The sequence below is a fragment of the Nycticebus coucang genome, chromosome 14, assembly GCF_027406575.1.
Source record: "Nycticebus coucang isolate mNycCou1 chromosome 14, mNycCou1.pri, whole genome shotgun sequence".
NCBI classification, from domain to species: Eukaryota; Metazoa; Chordata; class Mammalia; order Primates; family Lorisidae; genus Nycticebus; species Nycticebus coucang.
Genome location: NC_069793.1, coordinates 80,071,012 through 80,092,042, shown reverse-complemented (window position 1 = coordinate 80,092,042; position 21,031 = coordinate 80,071,012). Strand labels below are relative to the sequence as shown.

Below are 21,031 nucleotides of genomic sequence, written 5' to 3'. Positions count from 1 at the left end.
GCTGGATTTATATACAATTTGAAATATTTTCATCTAACTGGTTAACATAGCCTTCACAGTATTTTCTTAGTTACTGTGTTAAGACATTTATATTCTACATTTAGTAAATTTCACATGTACCCTTGTAAGATGCACCATAGGTGTGGTCCCACCAATTACCCTCCTTCCTTTCATCCTTCCCCCAACTTATCCCCTTTCTCCATATTCTTGGGCTATAATTTCATAGTAGGGCTGAGTACATTGGATACTTTTTCTTCCATTCTTGAGATACTTTGCTAAAAAGAATATGTTCCAGCTCCATGTAAAGATGAATAAGGTAAAATATCCATCTTTTTATAAGGTTGCATAATATTCCATAGTGTACATATACCACACTTTATTAATCCATTCATGGGTTGATGGGCAGTTGGGCTTATTCCATGACTTAGCAATTATGAATTGGGCTGCAATAAACATTCTGGTACAAATATCTTTGTTATAATGTGATTTTTGGTCTTCTGGATATATACCTAGTAGAGGAATTGTAGGATCGAATGGCAGATCTATTTTTAGATATCTAAGTGTTCTCCAAATATCTTTCCAAAAGGAACGTATTAGTTTGCATCCCCACCAGCAGTGTAGAAGTGTTCCCTTTTCTCCACATCCACACCAACATCTCTGGTTTGGGGATATTGTGATGTGGGCTAATCTTAATGGAGTTAAATGATATCTCAAAGTAGTTTTAATTTGCATTTCTCTGATGATTAAGGATGATGAACATTTTTTCATATGTCTGTAGGCCGTGCTCCTGTCTTCTTCAGAGAAGGTTTTCTTCAAGTCCTTTGCCAGCCTGAGATGGGATCACTTGTTCTTTTCTTGCTAATATGTTTGAGTTCTCTGTGAATTCTGGTTATTAAACCTTTGTTGGAGACATAACCTGCAGATATCTTCTCCCATTCTGAGGGCTGTCTGCTTGCTTTACTTACTGTGTTCTTGGCTGTGCAGAAGCTATTTAGTTTGATCAGATCTCAGTAATGTATTTTTGGTGTTGCTTCAATGCCTGGGGGGTTCTCCTCATAAAATAGTCGCCCAGGCAGATTTCTTCAAGTGTTTTTTCTGTACTTTCTTCTAGTATTTTTATAGTTTCATGTTTTAAGTTTAAATCTTTAATCGAGTGAGATTCTGTCTTAGTTAATGGTGAAAGGTGTGGGTCTAGTTGGGTCACCAGCCAGTTCACCCAGCACCATTTGTTAAATAGGGAATCTTTCCCCCCTTAGTTTTTTTAATTGGCTTGTCAGAGGTCAAATAACAGTAAGTAGTTGGGTTCATCTCTTGGTTCTCTATTCTGTTCCATACATTTACCTCTCTGTTTTTGTGCCAGTACCATGCTGTTTTGATCACTATCGATTTATAGTATAATCTGATGTCTGGTAGTGTGATTCCTTCTGCTTTGTTTTTATTTCTGAGTAATGTCTTCACTATTCGAGGTTTTTTATGATTCCATATAAAATGAAGTATTATTTTTTTGAGATCTTTAAAGTATGACAGTAGAGCTTTAATAGGGATTGCATTAAAATTGTATATTGCTTTGGGTAGTATGGACATTTTAACAATGTTGATTCTTCCCAGCCATGAGCATGGTATGTTTTTCCATTTGTTAACATTTTCATCTATTTCTTTTCTTAGAGTTTCATAGTTCTCTTTATAGAGATCTTTCATGTCCTTTGTTAGGTAACACCCAAATATTTCACCTTCTTTGGCACTACTGTGAATGGAATAGAGTCCTTTACTGTTTTTTCAGCTTGACTATTGTTAGTATAAATAACGGCTACCAATTTATGAGTGTTGATTTTGTAACCTTAGATGCTGCTGTATACCTTGATCACTTCTAAGAGTTTTGTAGTAGAATCCCTGTTGTTTTCCAGATATACAATCTTATCATCTGCAAAGAGTGAAAGTTTGATCTCTTCTGACCCTATGTGGATACACTTGATCACCTTTCCTTGCCTAATTGTGATGTCTAAGACTTCCTTTACATTGTTAAAAAGCAGTGGAGACAATGGGCAACCTTGCCTGGTTCCTGATCTGAGTGGAAATGATTTCAGTTTAACTCCATTCATTATGATATTTGTGGGTTTGCTGTAGATGGCCTCTACCAGCTTAAAAAATGTGCCTTCTATACCCATTTTCTTAAGTATACTGATCATGAAAGGATGCTGAATATTATCAAATGCTTTTTCTGCATCAATTGAGAGAATCATATGGTCTTTGTTTTTATAATTTGTTCATGTGATGAATTATATTATAGATTTACATGTATTAAACCAGTCTTGAGATCCTGGGATGAAACCGACTTGGTCATGATGTCTAATTTGTTTGATGTGTTGCTGGATTCTGTTTGCTAGAATCTTATTGAATATTTTTGCATCTATATTCATTAGTGATATTGGTCTATAATTTTCCTTTCTTATTGGGTCTTTTCCTGGTTTGGGGATGAGGGTGATTCTTTTTTTTATTCTATATTTTGGAAAAGGTTGAGTAATGTAGGTACTAGTTCTTCTTTAACGTTTGATAGAATTCTGATGTGAAATCTGGTCCTGGGCTTTTCTTTTTAGGGAAATTTTGTATAGTTGATGCTATTTCATAACTTGATATAGGCCTGTTCAACATTTCCATTTCATTCTGGATAAGTCTAGGAAGGTGATGTGCTTCTAAGTATTGGTCTACTTCCTTCAGATTCTCCTATTTCTGAGAATAAAGTTTCTTGTAATATTCATTAAGGATTTTTTGAATTTCTGAAGAGTCTGTTGTTATTTTGTCTTTACCATTTCTGATTGATGAAATTAGAGATTTTACTCTTTTTTTTCTTGTTAGGTTAGCCAAAGGTCTATCAATTTTATTGATATTTTAAAAAAAACAACTTTTTGATTTATTGATCTGTTGTATAATCCTTTTGTTTTCAATTTCATTTAATTCTGCTCTAATTACGTTATTTCTTTTCTTCTGCTGGGTTTGGGATTGGAATACTCTTCCTTTTCCAGTTGCTTGAGATGTCCCATTAAGTTGTTAACTTCCTCTCTTTCTGTTCTCTAGAGGCAGGCTTGCAATGCTATAAATTTCCTTATTAAGACTGCCTTTGCGGTATCCTTAGGTTCTGATAGTTCATGTCTTCATTATCATTTTGTTCCAAAAATTTGGTAATTTCCTTCTTAATCTCGTCTCTGACCCAGGTATCTTTCAGCATAAGGTTATTTAATTTCCATGTTTTTGTATGAGTATGCAGATTCCTATTGTTATGGAGTTCAACTTTTATTCCTTGATGGTCCAAGAAGATGCAAGGAATAATTTCTATTCTTTTAAACTTGCTGAGGTTAGACTTGTGACCTAAGATGTGATCAATTTTGGAGTATGTTCCGTGGGCTGATGAGAAGAATGTGTATTCAGTTTTGTTGGGATGAAATGTTCTATAGATGTCTGTTAAATCCAATTGTTGGATGGTTAAGTTTAAGTCTAAAATTTCTTTGCTTAGCTTCTTTTTGGAGGATCTGGCCATCACTGCCAAAGGAGTGTTAAAATCTCTGACTATTATGGTGCTGGAGGAAATCAAGTTGCTCGTGTCTGTTAAGAGTCCACATGCATATTTTCAATTTGATTATAAATGTGGGAGGGACACATGAAAGGGCTACAAGTTATTCTTGACCTCAACAAGACAAAAAGGTTAACATGGAACAATGATAAAAACCTTTACTGTGTAATCCAGTGGTATTTTAGAAAAACAAAGAACCAATGCGGGAGTAGTTGTAAAAGATGTTATGGAAGCTGAAATGAGGTCTATTTTGAGCCATGAAAGTTAGACAGAGTTTTGGAAAAATGTTAAAGGCTGGTGTGTATAGGGATAGGTGGGAAATAACAATTGCTATTTGAGAACTAGGTTATAGTGAGAACTTGACCAAGTTCTTGACCAAGTATTTAAATTACTTCCACAAAGGAAGGTATTACATCCATTTTTTCGATGCAGAGCTGAGTTTGGTAGAAGTTAATTATCCTGTTCCCAAATCACTTAATACATAGTATGTCTATATAATTGAATATCAATTAAGTATAAAAAGCATGAAGCACTGAAATAAGCTAAAACATGGATGAAATTTGAAACTGTTGTGCTAAGTGAGAGAAGGCAGACACACAATACCATATATTGTGTGCCTCCAATTATGCTAAATTCCACGATAAGCAAATCCATAGAAAAAGTTATATCTCAATTAAAAATCAAAGCAGAACAAAACAGACATGTTTTCAAACAAAGTCCTGCTTCTTTTCATGCTGATAGAGAAAAACCGGTGGACTGAAGTAAGGAATGGAATATATGCTGTCGCCATGTCTGTTCAGGCATCTGAATGTAAAAGGATTGGGTCCTTGATTCTGGGTGATGGCAGAAGGAATGAGAATAATGGTATGAGGCTGAGAGGAATCAATATGAATCACTATTGGTATGAGGCTGAGAGGAATCACTATTCTCAAAGAATATGTGAGAATAGTCAAAGGAAAAATATTAGGACTTGGTTATACATTATACTATAAATAAAAATTGGGCATCCTGATTCCAGACAAAATAAGGTGAAAAATGTAAGGTAGCTATCATATTTCCTATCATTTAATAAGTGTCCATTAATTATCCTGCACTTTCTCCTCCAATGACTGTTCTGCTTATTTCCATCTCAAGGGTCTCTGATTTGTCACAGAATTCACTGGCCAATCAGGAACTACTCTTTCATTTTCTCACCTCAGTTCCCTGCATTCTGAGAATTTGACTTCCCTTTCAAATTTCTTAAAGATATCTAATTCTGTATCACAGTTCATCAGAGTTCATTTGATCAATTAATTTAACTGAAGTTGGAGTAAGATTATAATGATAATAATAACATTTGTTTTTATGGAGTAACTACTCCACAAAATATTTTATATTTGTGAGTCTGTTTTGAAGTAAGTATTATTATTCTCATTTTTAAATGGGGAAACCAAGACACAAAGAGTTTAAGTAGTGTGTTCAGGGACATGATACTAGTAAGTGGAAAGGGTAGGATATAACCCCAAATCTTTTTATCTGTAAAGCCTGTGCTATAATTCTACCTTGATAAGTATATAAATTTGTAATCAGATCAAACTACATTCTGAATCTAGTTCAATATCTTCCTATTGATGTAAATTTTGCTAAGTCTCTTCCCTTCTCTCATCTGTAAAATGGTAACAATATATTTTCATAGTATATTTTCAGATAACTACATTATTTTGGGGAAAATTATTTAATACCTTTGAGCCCTACAAAGCTCAGGATAATATGGGAATGATAATAGTTATCTCAAATATACTGTATAAGTTTACTGATATATGTGAAGCTCTTAGTGGATACATAGGAAGTACTCAATATGTGTTGAGCTCTTGCCAGAACATCTGCCTACCCCCATGATAATTTACTTCTGCTGTATCCATGCATGGGAAAAAACACCTATGAAAATAAATATGTATACATCTTCCTGAGTCATATTTGACATATGAGGTATATCTTTGAAAGTGAAAAGCTAGAAAGCCTATTTGAAACAATTTGCTGTTATATTCCCCAGGTTCACTGAAACACTATTGATAGAACTATTTTTATGCCCTAAAAACTAGTGATGGGATGAGGCTTTTTTTGGCATCAATTTATAAGGGAGCACGTGAGTACATTTCTTAGCTTAGTCGGGCTTTTCTTTCTTGTATTCTATAGAGATTGAGCTTTTTCTCAGGAGCTACTTAGTCACAGCCATTCTGACCCCAAGATTGTTTATCTAAGTTTATGATTGTGAATAGTTTTAAACAAATACACCAGTAATTTTTTGAAGGAAGAGTTTTGTGGTATACATTTCATTAAACCAACTCAATCCTTTTTGTGAATTTTGAGTACCTGAATTATTCATGATTCCTTGTCTGCTAGGGTGAACCAAACTTTTATTCCTCAAGGTCTGTACCATTAGCTGTCCTGCCTGCATTATGCTGTTTAGTTTCCTGCTAACCTTTATTTCTTTATAACTTATTAAAATATAATTTGTATACCAAAGATATATGTATTGTGAGTATATGATTCAATTTTTTGTTTTATTTTTGCTAATTATCACAAAGATGACATTTGGCATATGTTTCTATGAATTTTATCGTGTTACCACTACCATATGTAAGATATATAAAATTTGACAATTAAGTTCATGAACATGTCACCTAACAGTTAATGTTGGCAGCACTGTATAAACAACTTGGTAAGGTTTCATAACCTTGGTATTTCAGTGTCTCACAGCTGTGTTCATGTTGACAAATGGCACTGTCTTGCTGAGTGACATTCATTACTGTTGCATGTATTTGCATGCTGTCATGAAAATGTTGGAGCTTGAATTAGAGCAACAAACAAATATTAAATTTCTTGTTAAACTTAGCTAGAATGGAAGTGCAATCAGGGACATGTTAGTCCAAGTTTATGGGGATAATGTCATGAAGAAACAGCAGCCTAAAAATGGACTAAATGTTTTTCTGTTGGGAAAGAAAGCCTTACTGATAAAGAGAGGTCAAGGTTTCCAGTAATGAGCTAAATTGATGAAAAAAAAATTGCAGAAATTCATCAAATTGTGCACCAAAATCATCAGCTGACTGTGACAAGCATAGCAGACCAAGTAAACATCAATAGAAAGACAGGAACATCTTAATTGAAAATCTTGTCATGAGAAAGGTGTGTGCAAAAATGGTCCCGAAAGAGTTCACTGATGAACAAAAGCAAAGAAGAGTTGAAGTTTACCATGTCCTTTTGGAGAAGCAAGACAATGTTTTGGGCTGTGTTCTCGCTGGTGATGAAACATAATTGTCAAAGTGCACAATGGAAGTCAGCCAGTTCTCCACAACTAAAAACGTTCCATCAGTCAAAATAAAAGAGTTGGAACAATGTTGCTAACCTTTTTGCTATCATAGGAATTGTTCATTAAGAATTTGTAACCAACTGGGCAGTTAACAACATTTTTTATTTGAAAATGCTGAAGAGGAAGTGTGAAGAAGTTGAACAAAAATGACCCAGACTTTTTGCCAACAGCTCATGGCTCTTGCATCAGGGCAATGCACTAGCTCACATAGCACTGTCTGAGAGGGAGTTTTTAGCATTATAAGCAAGTAACTATCAATATAGTTACAATACCCTTTCTACTTACCTGATCTGGTCCACAGTGACTTTTTTACTTTACCCTAAGATACAGGAAATATTGAAAGGAAGACACTTTGATGACATTCAGGACATTAGGGGAAATATGATGACAGTTCTTATGGCCATTCCAGAAAGTGAGTTCCAAAATTGCAAAGGGTACACTAGGCACTGGCATTAGTGCATAGCTTCCCAAGGGAAGTACTTTGAAGGTGACAATGATGATATTCAGTGATAAGTTATGTAATAGTACTTTTTCTAGGTGAGTTTGTGAACTTAATTGTCAGATGTGGTAGGACAGTTATAATTACACCAGACTCTCTCATGCTAACCTCTTTTAATCACTTTCTCCATTGATGTCTTATCTATAACAACCACTGGCCTGTTCTCCATTGCTATAGTTTTGTCTTTTAAAAATATATTAATGGAATAGTACCATATATAATCTTTTGAGGCTAGTTTCTTTCATCAGTATAGTGCCTTTGAGATACATTCAAGTTGTTATATGTATCTTTGTTCTTTTATTTTTCCAAGGAGCATTCCATTTAATACACTACAGTTTGTATAGCTATTTAGCCATGGAAGGCCATTTGAGTTGTTTCCAGTTAGTATATCTGCTAGGAATAAATTCTCTCTATTAATGCATACCTGAGAATGACTCTATTTTTTCCTAATTTCCCTGGAGAGGTATTGTTGACAGATTTTGTTTTTGTTTTTATAAATTTAAGCACTTTGATAGATTATTCCATTTCTGTGTGGCCTTCATTCTTTCTGATGAAAAATTACTTGTTGATCATTTGTTGTTTCCTTGTATACAAAGAGTTATACTTTTTTATTATCTTGCTGTTTTCATGATTTTCTGTTTTTCGTTCAACAGTTTTTTGTGATGTATAATATTAGATATATTTGTGTTTTTTCTACTCTGGCTTTGTTGAGTAGATCTAGTGACATTTAATTTACTCTGGTTTTATTGAGTTTCATGGACCAAATTTTGATGAAAATTTGGGGCATGTTCCTCCTACCTATTTCTCTCTCTATTTTCTTTTTTTACCTTGTGGGAGAGCCATTACATGTATGTTGCTATGTTTTGTTTTCTAATGTTGGTATGTTTGATGTCTCAAATTTCTCCAAGGTCCTATTCATTTTTCTTCATTATTTTCTCTCTGTTGTTCAAATTAGATCATTTCTATTAAGGCAATCTTCAAGTTCACCAATATTTTCTTCTTACATTTCAGAACTTCTGTTGAATATCTCTAGTAAGTTTAAAAAAATTAGTTATTAAATTTTAAACTGTATAATTCCCCCTTGAATTATTTATAAGTGCTTTATTTTATTGGAATTCTTTGTTAGTTGAGTCATTATAGTCATACTTTAATTTTTTTAAACGTGGTTCTTAATTCTTGGAATATATTTGTAATAGCTGCTCTAAATCTTAATCTGTCAAGTCCAATATCTGACTTGAGCACAGGTGATAGTTCTTTGTATTTCTCATTGTTTTGAAATTTGGACATTTTGGATAAAATATTGTAACATATAGATTCTGTCTTCTACCTTGATAGTTGTTGTTTTTGCTGGTGTATTTGTTTGTTTGTAATTTGCCTACACTAAATCTGTTTAATCTCTCTCCCCTGCAGTATACAGTCTAATAATCCCCCCCAGGTTTTAGTTCTTATTTTTGTTTGAAAACCTAGTTTTCTGGGGTTATCCCTATCTCAGCTGAGTTTAGTGGTCAGCCAATATTTGGTCAGATTTTGTGCATAAATATCTTAAGTCAGTACTTATCCTGGGATCTGTGGAGAAGATAGGACCTTTTATGATCTCTCATAAGCAGTTATAAGGTTTACTCTTCAGCAAGGGTTGTGTGAATAACTTATCAAGGTCCTTTATTATCTCATTCTCTGGATGTCCATACTTAACTTCTAACTAGTCAGCTGATGTTTCTGTTAGCAGAGGCCTTGGCTCACCGAAATTTGCTTGCCACAGAAATTATTATTACTGCTAATAATCCACTGAGCCTGGATTTGTGTGTGTGTGTGTGTGTTCCATTCCAAATCAAGTGAGTCTTCTTTGGCAACAAAGAACCTGGTTTTTATGACTTTTCCCTTTCTAATAGAACTGGCAAACTTACTGTGCTTGGTGGATTGGAGATGAGAGAAAGCATATCCAGGCAATGTTACTAATTTTCACTGTCTTACCTGTGTTGAGTAGTTTTTTATGAATGAATATTTCTTAATTTCTTGTATTCCTTTAGTTAACTTCAAGAGTCTTGAAATTATTATTTTTAGCAATTTTATCTAGTTTTATCACCTCTTTTTATGAAGAGGACTTGCTGGATTTCTCACTTCACCATTTCAGATGTCTCACTCTCATTTTTAACTTTTAAAATGTTATTATTTTATTGAAATTATGTCAAACTTGGACATTTTTCCATCTATTTTTAAAATAAACATTTGATTTATTAATCTTTATTGCACATGCAGAATTTTATAGATTATAGGGCGGTGCCTGTGGCTCAGTGAGTAGGGTGCCGGCCCCATATGCTGAGGGTGGCGGGTTCAAATCCAGCCCCGGCCAAACTGAAAAAAATAGCCGGGCGTTGTGGTGAGTGCCTGTAGTCCCAGCTGCTTGGGAGGCTGAGGCAAGAGAATCGCGTAAGCCCAAGAGTTAGAGGTTGCTGTGAGCCATGTGATGCCACGGCACTCTACCGAGGGCGGTACAGTGAGACTCTGTCTCTAGAAAAAAAAAAAAAAAAAGAATTTTATAGATTATACCTTCTATCATGGGGATCTGCAGATGTTACTGATGTTGTGAGCATGTGCCTCTTTTTTCTATTAGCTACCTTTCCCAAGTCAAAGTTTGCAGATCTAAATTTCTTAAGTTTATTTTTAGTCAAGAATAATTTTATTATTTACAAAAGTGTTAGCAATTGTCAGTTATATTTCATGGAAAGTGTTAGTAACACTCAATATTGCCATTCTGTGGTTTATTTTTTGACTACAACAGATATTATAATATTCAGTTTAGCTGTTTTGGATTTTTTGTAATGTTGATTATTTCTACCAGTATCAAAGCATATCAAAGAATATTATTTCTACCAATATTCAAAGCAGTATCAAGACATCCAGGGGTTTGAACTATCCTACACTAATATGGAAATATTCCTAAAGGGGAATACATTGGGATATACTTTATTTATTTATTATAAACATATACTGATTTAATTGAAAAATGTATATTTTTAACCTACTTCTTAAAATTATTATTGATTAAAGTGATCTAAAGGAATTTCCATAATGACATATATAGTGAATCTTATCTTGGAACCCAAACCTAAGAGCATGCCAAACATGGCCTAAAATTGGGATGCTGAGATTTTAGTTGACAGAGATACTGCTTTGGATTTCAATACATGTAAGTGTCTGAGCAGGAAACTTTCATTATATGTCAGGATGTGACAGTAATCCTGGAATTATGACATGAATATACTACTACCTATCTCTGCTCTGTTTTAAATTAATCACTTTATGCTTCCTCATAAAGAGATATTTAACTGTTTAATAAAGGTGAATGGGGTCTTTTTATGACTTTGCATCTGGAGGAACAGAGAAATACTTTCTCCCTTTCTATGCATGTACCCATTCATCTATTTCAGTACTGTACTGAGCACTCTTTAAATGTATACTTATCAGACATGGGTTAAACCTGCTGTATCCAATTTGGTAGCCACTAACGGTATGTCTGAATTGAGATGTTACATACATGTAAAATATGCAACATCTTTCAAAGACTTAGTACTAAAAAAGGAAATGTAAAATATCTCATTAATAATTTTTTTTTTTTTAGACAGAGTTTCTCTATGTCACCTTAGGTAGAGTCCTGTGGTAACCTCAAACTCTTGGGCTTAAGCAATTCTCTTGCCTCAGCCTTCCAAGTAGCTGGGACTACAGGCGCCCACCACAATGCCTGACTATTTTTCTGTTGTAGTCGTCATTATTGCTTAGCTGGCCTGGGCTGGTTGGAACCCACTAGCCTTGTAGTATGTGGTCAACACCGTAACCACTGTGCTATGGGTGCCGAGCCATCTCATTAATAATTTTTACATGATTACATATAAATATTCTCTTGGACCTTAGATATGTAAATTTCAACCCCTTAACAACTTGATGATTATATATAAAAATCACAATATTTCATGTATATAATATATTGGGTTAAGTAAAATACATTATTACAAATAATTTTACATTTTTCCTTTTCCTTTTTAATGTGACTATTAGAAAATAAAAAAATTATATATGGCTTATAATTATGGTTCATATTATGTTTCTATTTGATAGTACAGGAGACAACAGAAATAACACATGTTTAGATAGTCTATGATGTAGTTACTTGGAAAGTCTCAAAAAATTCACAGGCTAATGCTTAGATACACCAAAGAAAAACGTTAGTGATTAGCTAAATGGTAAAGAACATAGCCTTTGGTATTATACTGGTATGGTTTTAAATCTGTTTTTGTAACTTATTCAGTATGTGATCTAAATCAAGTGACTTAAACACTAGGCCTCCATTTTCCATGTCTTTAATATTGGGAAGTGAAGTCAATAATACCTCCCTTATAAGTCTTTGCGAAGATTTAATGAACTAATTTTGGGGATGAATTTTTCTAACAGAGTCACTAGCACATAGGTAATGCTTAATAAATAATAGTTATCATGACAATGATGTGAATTATGTTGATTTTGATGATGAGAGTACTTGGCTATAAGTATGTGCAGGATGTTTTGAGGACAAAGGTGAAGAACACCTGGCTTAAACAGGTAAGATCATTGGAAGTGCCATCTCAACTGCATTTTAAAGGATAATTAAGAACCAACCAAGAAGCCAGAGAGTGGAGGAAAAAGTATGAGTGGCAACAGGGAAAGTTTTTGCAAAAATGCACGGAGTCATGAGAAAATCTCACCTTTTCTGCTTTCACAGTGAGATATTCTAAATTAGCAATGGACAAAGTGATGTGGAAAATAGCAAATGCCACTAGAAAATTCAGTACAAAACAACAAGTTGTGCTACTAAAATAATGTATGTATGCATAAAATATCAGAAGACTTCCTAAATATCTAAATTTATTATATAGTTCTTCAACTCATACCCTGCCTAAGAGGGACACTTCCAAAATCAGGTAAAGAGATCATAATGAATAGATTTTATCAAGCAAGAAGGTACATTTCTAAAAAGGAAAAGCAGATACAATAGTCATTTTGTTTAAGACAATTAAAAGAGGTAAAAAAACCTAAACATGATTGAAGATGCTATTTTAAAATTGGCTTTTGCACCATTTTCTGTAGACCAAATTGCATCTTAGTGTATCTGTTTCCAGAAAGTGAGCTGAACTGAAAATACAAATGCTCACAATTTAAAATCACCCATTGGAAATGAAAGAAAAATCAGACAAAATAATGGCAACACTTTAATACTTATAGATAAGTACTATTTGGAGGATGTTTTAATAAGCAAATGTTTATTTTAGTTGCTTAGATTATTCTCTTGGACTCTAGATACGTAAATTTCAACCCACGTTCCCCAGTTGCCATAACAACTTGATGCATTTGTTCTCTTGTGTCATTTTTTTATCATATCAGTTATTTTTTTAAACTTTGGTTGCTATGATAACACAGTATAGTTGTTAAATTTATTCTATTCACATTTTGTTCTACTGGAAAACTAGTAATTTGCTTTTATTTTTCTCCAGAGAAGCTAATATTACAGAAATGTAATAAAACAGTGATCTAAATTCTAATGACGTATAAGTTTATATTAAAATTTTAATTATGTATATTAATTTATTCCCAAATAGTATTACCTCTGCGACATGGAAGATGGCTAGTGATTCTCTAATTTCACTCAGAAGGAAGTTACCGACCTTTACTGTATCAAATGAAGAAAATGGGTGATTTGAGTTACAGTTGCATTTCCAACCATAACTTCAACCAGTCTCCCCAGGAAGAAACTGGTTGGTAATGTCAGGGAATATGCACACCAAAGGCCACCATCACTGGTTCCCTTATTAACTACCTTGCTTCAATAAAAAATGGGAGCTCATTTATTACAATGAATGAAACCTTGATTTAATAAAAATCTCTAATCTAGGCTTTGTGCCTGTAGCTCAGTGGCCAGGGCATCAGCCACATACACCTAGGCTGGTGGGTTCGAATCTGACCCACACCAGCTAAAACAATGACAACTGTGACAAAAAATAGCTGGACATTCTGGCGGGCACCTGTGGTTCCAGCTAATGGGAGCTGAGACAAGAGACACACTTAAGCCCAAGAGTTTGAGGTTTCTGTGAGCTGTGATGTCACAGCACTCTACCAAGGGCAACATAATGAGACTGTCTGAAAAAAAAAAAAAAGAAAAATCAATCTTTTATTTTATTTATTTATTGTTTTTTTTGAGACAAAGTCTCACTATGTTGCCTTCAGTAGAGTGCTGTGGCGTCACAGCTCACAACAACCTCAAATTCTTGGGCTTAAGTGATTCTCTTTTCTCAGCCTCCCAAGTAGTTGGAACTACTTGGTGCCTCCCAAGTAGCTGGAACTACTGTGACAGGTGCCTGCCACAATGCCTGGCTATTTTTTGGTTGTAGTTGTCATTGTTTAGCTGGCCCGGGCTGGGCTTGAACCACCAGCCTTGGTGCATGTGGCTGGCACCATAACCACTGTGCTACAGGCATTGAGCCAAAAAATCAATCTGTTGTTAAAAAAAAAAAATGATTTGTCTAAAATTAGATATTGGGGGAATATAGGACTATACAAGAAATTGTTTTTGTTTCTTCATCTTACTCCTATTTTCTCTATTTTGGTAGCTTTTAATAGTAGTTTCATATCAACTAATTATATCATTTAAAGCTGACGGTGCTCTGATCTTTTCCAACTCTAAAAATAAATATAATTTGGACAAGCTGTGTTGAGATGTATGCCAGGGTCTAAGGGGAAAAGGCAAGGGATTAGGGTCAAACAAACTTGGTTAGATTCTAATAATTACTAGCTGTATAACCCCTGGAAATTATTTATTTGCTGATTATTAGTTGTCAGATATATAGCAGAAATGAAAACAATTAACCTGTGGGTTTTTTGGTAGGGATAAAATGAGATAATATATTTTTAAAAATCTAATAGAGTGCCCAGAACATGATAGATGCTCGAAATATCTTAATTTCCTCCTCTTTTTTCTATTTCCTTCTACTGAGAGTTAGTGAGAAGCCAGAAAAAAATTGAGTTCCAGCTAAGGAAATGAGCTTAAACCTAGGGCAGTCTCTTCTCTCTACTAGTAACCTAATATTCAGAGATAATAGGAGCATGGCTAATTTGGATCAGAGTTGCTATCTGTAATGCCTGAGCCTGCCCTGTATAGTAAATAGGGTACAGGGGCAGGAAACCATCCTATTCAGTGTTGTATTTCTACAAGTGTATTTGTGTTAGAACATGGACCTAACCACAGCTGATGTTCAATGTAATAAGATAAATCAATCCTCTTGGCAAAGGCTTCTTGTCATATCTGGAGTCAATTTTTGACTCTGTTGGGACCTTGGAAAAGCCACTTAACTTTTCTGAACCTCAGTTTTCCATGAAGATATAAGATATTAATCAAAACATATTAATTGAACACCTATAGATAACATCTACTTTGGAGTTTGTTAGTAAGTATTAGAGATAATAGATTTCAACCAATGTTTGTTATTAATACTAGATTGTTGCCAAAGGTGCTAATTAATGATGGCGTTGATTGGCTAGTCAGAATTTTTTTTATTAATATTAAATCATAGCTGTGTACATTAATGCGATCATGGGGCACCATACACTGGTTTTATAAACAGTTTGACACATTTTCATCACATTGGTTAACATTGCCTTCCTGGCATTTTCTTAGTTACCTCTTTCATGTTTACAGGGCTAGTCAGAATTTTAGGGCCCTAAGTTGCCTGGGAATCAGGGCAGACTTCTGTTCTAGCAGGAAAGCATAGAGGGATTTAAGAGACTATGCTGAGTGACCAGAGCTAATTCCAGGCTCACTGGATTTTTTACTTCAGGCAGTAAGATAAATGCTTGCTATTCTCAGCCATGAGTAAATATGAGAATGCTAATATTCTGCTAGGCTTAGTAAAGACTGACTCAGGAAATGAGAATGTTATGCTTCCAGATTGAAGAAACAAGCGTCCTCACTTTATAGGGTTTGGAGAGGTTGGAACTGACAAAGTTACTGTGATCCTATTCTTTCTCAGTGCCTAAAGCACTGTCAAATAATAAGCCAGAGCATTCAGGGAGATGCATAGACTCTGTCAGGCCACTAGGGTGTCATTTAGAACTTCTTTGCTGAAAAAATGGAGTCATATAAATTTCAACCCACATTCTCTAGTTGCCATGGTAACTTGATGCACTTGCTTTGAAGTGTCTTTTGTGTCTCTTTCCCCCCCTTTCTTTTTTGTTTTTAATCACTGTGATTTTTTCTTTGCCAGTAATTTCCTAAATGTTGTTCTTGTGGCTTCTTACCCTTTCATCTCCTAGCTAAATTTCTGAATATGTTGCTGGCAGTGATTTTCACCTAAGAATGCTGAATGTGGGTTTACAGGGGATTACCTATAAATTAGCCCCCTCTTTGCCTCCAATCCCCCTCCCTATGCTCACCCACACAGGCTGATAATTGTGGTAGGAAACGGATACATTTCTAAAGCCTTTTAATGCCTAAAAAAATTGTGTTTTAAATAAAAATTATAAAGCGGTTCAATTCTAGAATAACTAACTGATTTAGTATTTCCTTAGCAATTGCACTGTATTAGGCTGAATAAAAAGTATGATTCTCAATGCATTCTTTGAGCACAAGGCCGACTTGGGTTTGCATTCAGGCTCCATCAGCACTTAAGCTATGCAATTTTGAAGGAATTGCTTAAAACACTCTAAGCCTTGCATTAAAATGAGGTTATAATTCCCTTTAAAGATATTTGTGAAAAATAAATTGGGATAATATTGATAGAGTACCTGATTGAATCAGGTGCTGGAAGAAGGGTCGATTTAGCTGGGTCCAATAGGGTATACTTCAGCCCCCTAAAGGGGCTTTTCCCTATCCAGGGTTACCACACCAAACGAAAGGTTACAAAGCCAGTGTTACATCTCTTTTAGAATTTGTCTAGCAGGTTTTCCGGTCTCTACCAGAAACCCCACCTCCCCCCTCAAAAAAGAAAGGTTACAGAGTCAAAGATGAAAGGAAAATGGAGGCCTGGTTTGTGCAACTAAAATGGCTTTATTCCGCCTTGGTACAGGTGAGGTGAGATCTCCAACTGGAAAAAAAATCCACAAGTGGGTAATGGCGGAGGGGGTATTTAAAGGGCTAAGGAGACAAAGATTGGTCCATCTACCACTTTTTGGGAGGGACATGCACTCAATAATTCCTGGGTAGGTTAGTTCTACCTGGGCAGATCAGTCTCAACTGTGCCAGGCAGGTCTGTTTGGGCGGTACACATGATTCTATCAGTACCTAGAATAAATAGGACCCACAGTAGATCCTAGGGTATTAGAAATAAGTATTGAGTTCTTCATAGCTAACCAACTAACAGAATGCATTCAAAAAATAAAATCTGTTTATTTCTCACTCGTTAGATGAATGTGTACTTTCTTCACAACTATACACAATTTGTATCACAAAGGTGAGGTAAATATGAAGATATGAAAGCAGAATGGTATACAGTCTCTTTGCCTATATTCTCATAACATAAAGAACTGACAGTGAGGGGGGAATTTCTTAGAAACCTTTAAGATGATCTTCTGTTATATTCAGTCAGGATCTTTTACATGGGACCAAATCTGTTTAAAAGCATTAAGCTACTAGTTAGAATATTTAGAATTGTTTTATCTGGTGGAAGACAGTAGTCATTACCACAACAAAATTCCCCTTTCATGTAGGAAGTTGTTGTACCACAAGTACATTCAAATTATAAAAATATGTTTAATTGGGGCAACAGAGATGCAGGAAAACAACATTAGGCGTGGAGGCAAAGGGTTATTGCCAATTTATGAGTACTACTATTGCTATGCATTTGTATGTAGTATTGGTAGGGAAAAAATAAAAGGACAGAAACAAAATTAAATTTTAAAAGGAAAACTGCAATTATATGACATGATAACTGTTTTCTAAAGTGTTGGATCTTTCAGAGAGTAAGTTACAGAAAACTAAGCAAAAAATAAAAAAAAACTAAACAAAAAAAGATCGTAGGAAAATTCTTAAAGGGATAATCTACAAGTCAGAAAAATTTACAAATATATATTTTCAATAACAGGAAAAACAAGCATGAAAGAGATAAATAAATAATTTCTTCTTTAGTGCTAGTGAAACAGAAGTGCTGGGTGAGTAAAAAGTACTAAATAAAATTCAATAATTTTAAATTCCTTAATGTGATATTAAATAATAAATATTTTACATGTTTATTGGTCAAATAACATTCCCCTGATAGTTGAAAAATTGTCTTTGATTATATTTCAAAAAGAAGAGATTTTGGAATCCAAATAAGCCAAATTAAAGTACTGGTCCTACCTGTTGGTAGCTGAGTATTTTGGGGTGACTAATGGAAGCTAAATATTTCAGTTTCTTTATCTGAGATAAGAAAATTGAATTATGCTATGAGAATTTATGTAAACTTGGAGGAATCCATTTGCTTCTGTGGATTTTTTCTCTGATATGCAAAGTGAGGGAGTTAGTTCTAGGAAGGTAATCTTCATGAGTACATTTGCAGCTCTGACATTCCTTGGCTCTATCTTCTTTTTAGTACTGATATTTAACTACATTTCTATATCTAAGGCCTTTATTTTCAGGCTTCTTTTGAAGCCACAGTTTAGATTGAACTCCAAAATAAGATTCTGAAAATAATACAAAAGAGCAGCCTGTAAGCATTTCAGCTCTTTGCCAGATTTTCTGGGAAGTATGTGTAGTATCTGTCCCTAAGATCTGATTATCTGAAAGTAAGGTAACACAACAACCTTTGCTCTATAGCTTCCACTCAATTTTAATTAGTGAGAAGATTTTGTGGTTCTGCTTTTCTCCCTAGATTGTTAATGGGGCATGTACCTTTTGCTAGGCAGAAATTATTTTATTAGTCATATTAAAAATGACTAATAAAAATATTATAAGAAAATATGCACTAAATTGTTTATTGCAGCTCAATTTACAATTGCTAAGACATGGAAACAACCTAAATGCCCATCAATTCAGGAATGGATTAACAAACTGGGGTATATGCATATCATGGAATACTATTCAACCATAGAAAAGATGGTGACTTCACATCTTGAATTTGTCAGGCAAAATTCAAGTTATAGTTGAGACCTTCAAACAAGGGGTGTGGTGTATACCCTTACCTTATGCCCAATATGTGAGAGCTTACCAATCTCCCTTCCTCCTCCCCTCTCTGCCCTCCTGTCATTTGAATTGAGTTGAAACACATTCTTTTCAGTAAAGTATCACAAGAATGGAAAAGCAAATATCCAATGTACTCAATAGTAATATGAAGCCAGTAGATGATCTAATTCACACCCACATAGCAGAAAAATTCTTTTCAATTCAAGTTTGGGGGAAGGGGTTTAAGGGGGGGGCACCCACTGAATGGGTGTAATGTAGGGATGTATGGCACATCTTTTAGGTATAGGACATAACTTCAAGAGGGACTCTACCTAACAAATTCAAATATTGTGATTTGGTTGATTGTACCCTCATATTAACCTTAAATAAAAAAAAATAATAAAGGGGCATATCTCTTCAAGTTGATTATGTTTTTCTAGAAGAAAAATAATAATAACATATGTGATTGGGCACAGCGGCTTATGCCTGTTATGCTACCACTTTGGGTGGCTGAGGTGGGAAGGATTGCTTGAGCAGGAGTTCAAGACTGGCCTGAGTAACTGTGAGACCCATGTCTACAAAAATAAAAATAGTAAAACTAGCTGGGTACGGTGGTGCACACCTGTGATCTTAGCTGCTTGGAAGGCTGAGGTAGGAAGATAGCTGAGTCCAGGAGTTTGAGAATGCAGTGAACAATGATGATACCACTGTACTTTATCCCAGGCAACAGAGTGAGACAGACACTGGCTTAAATACTATGTACATATCCAAACTCAAAAACATTCACTGTAGAAATACAGAAATGTATGAAGAACACAATAATTGTTGCCTATTATCACAATATCCAGAAGTAATCACAAGTGTTTTTTGGTAGTTTTTTTTCCTCAGTATTTGCATGTCTGTGTGTGTGCATGTATATATGTGTGACCAATCAGACTTTGGATAGCATCAGTGTATATTCTTTTATAATGTATTTTTCCACACAAAATTATTCTGTTGGCATTTTGATATCCACAAAGCTTCTTCTACAGCAAAATAGAGATTTTGCTGTAGAAGAAGCTTTATTTATTTATTTATTTATTATGCTTTATTTACTTATTTACTTTATTTATTTATTTATTTATTTATTATGCGGCAAGAAGACTTTTATTTGAGAAATGTAGCTAAAGACTTCAGAGAGGTTGTAGGGGAAAGTGCGTAAAGGAAAGACAGACCAAGAAAGTATCTATCAACAGCAGGTCTTTAGGGTTTGAGAGCTTGGTTCTGAAGAAGGGGCACATATCCAAAAGGTGTGCCGTATATCCCTACATTGCACCCATTCAGCGGGAGCACCCCAACCTTTCCTCCACTCTTGCCCCTCCCTTATTTCCCCTTCCCTCAACTTGAATTGAAATGAAGTTTTCCTCATAACATTTTTTCCTCATATTTGCCTAAGGCCCAGCTCTCTAATTTAATCTTTCATTTTTTTTCCCAAACATTATTCACAATAGTATTTGTGAGTTTAATGAAATAACTGAAGCACTGTGTTCTATAGAGAAATGGCCCCATGAGGTTTGAATTATCATTATCAAGAATAACTTTAAGCCTGAAAGTTTTATTTATTTTTTTTTAAACTTTGCTAAAAACGTTTATTTCTGCTATTACTTTTTTTTTTATTAAATCATAGCTGTGTACATTAGTATGATCGTGGGGCACCATACACTTGGTTCATAGATTGTTTGACACATTTTCATCACAGTAGCTAACATAGCTTTTGTAGCATTTTCTTAGTTATTTTGCCAAGACCTTTACATTCCACATTTACTAGGATTCACATATACCCTTGTAAGATGCACCGCATGTGTAATCCCATTGATCTCCCTCCTTCCCCCTCCCTCCCCCCTCCTTCCCCTCTCTTTCCCCTTTCTCCCTATTCTTAGGTTGTAACTGGGTTATAGATTTCATGTGAAGGTCCTACATTAGTTCCATAATAAGGGTGAGTACATTGTGTACTTTTTCTTCCTTTCTTGAGACACTTTACTAAGAAGAATATGTTCTAGCTCCATCCATGTAAACATGAAAGAGGTAAAGTCTCCATCTTTCTTTAAGGCTGCATAATATTCCATGGTATACATATACCAAAATTTATTAATCCATTCGTGGATACTTGGGCTTTTTCCATGACTTAGCAATTATGAATAGGGCTGCAATAAATATTCTGATACAAATATCTTTGTTATGGTGTGATTTTTGGTCTTCTGGGTATATGCCCAGTAGGGGGATTACAGGATTGAATGGCAGATCTATTTTTAGATCTCTAAGCGTTCTCCATATCTCTTTCCAAAAGGAATGTATTAATTTGCATTCCCGCCAGCAGTGCAAAAGTGTTCCCTTTTCTCCACATCCACGCCAACATCTCTGGTCTTGGTATTTTGTGATATAGGCTAGTCTCACTGGAGTTAGATGATATCTCAAAGTAGTTTT

General features: G+C 34.7%; 1 protein-coding gene and 1 non-coding gene across 2 annotated transcripts in view; both read left to right on the top strand.

Moving 5' to 3' along the window:
• The window catches only part of DLG2 (discs large MAGUK scaffold protein 2), a 2,435,891-nt gene that overhangs the window by 446,189 nt on the left and 1,968,671 nt on the right, over positions 1-21,031 (top strand). The gene's annotated exons all lie outside the window — the stretch shown is intronic.
• Positions 16,340-16,401, top strand: LOC128566173 (U7 small nuclear RNA). The gene has a single exon (XR_008374463.1). It is a non-coding gene; the product is annotated as a U7 small nuclear RNA (small nuclear RNA).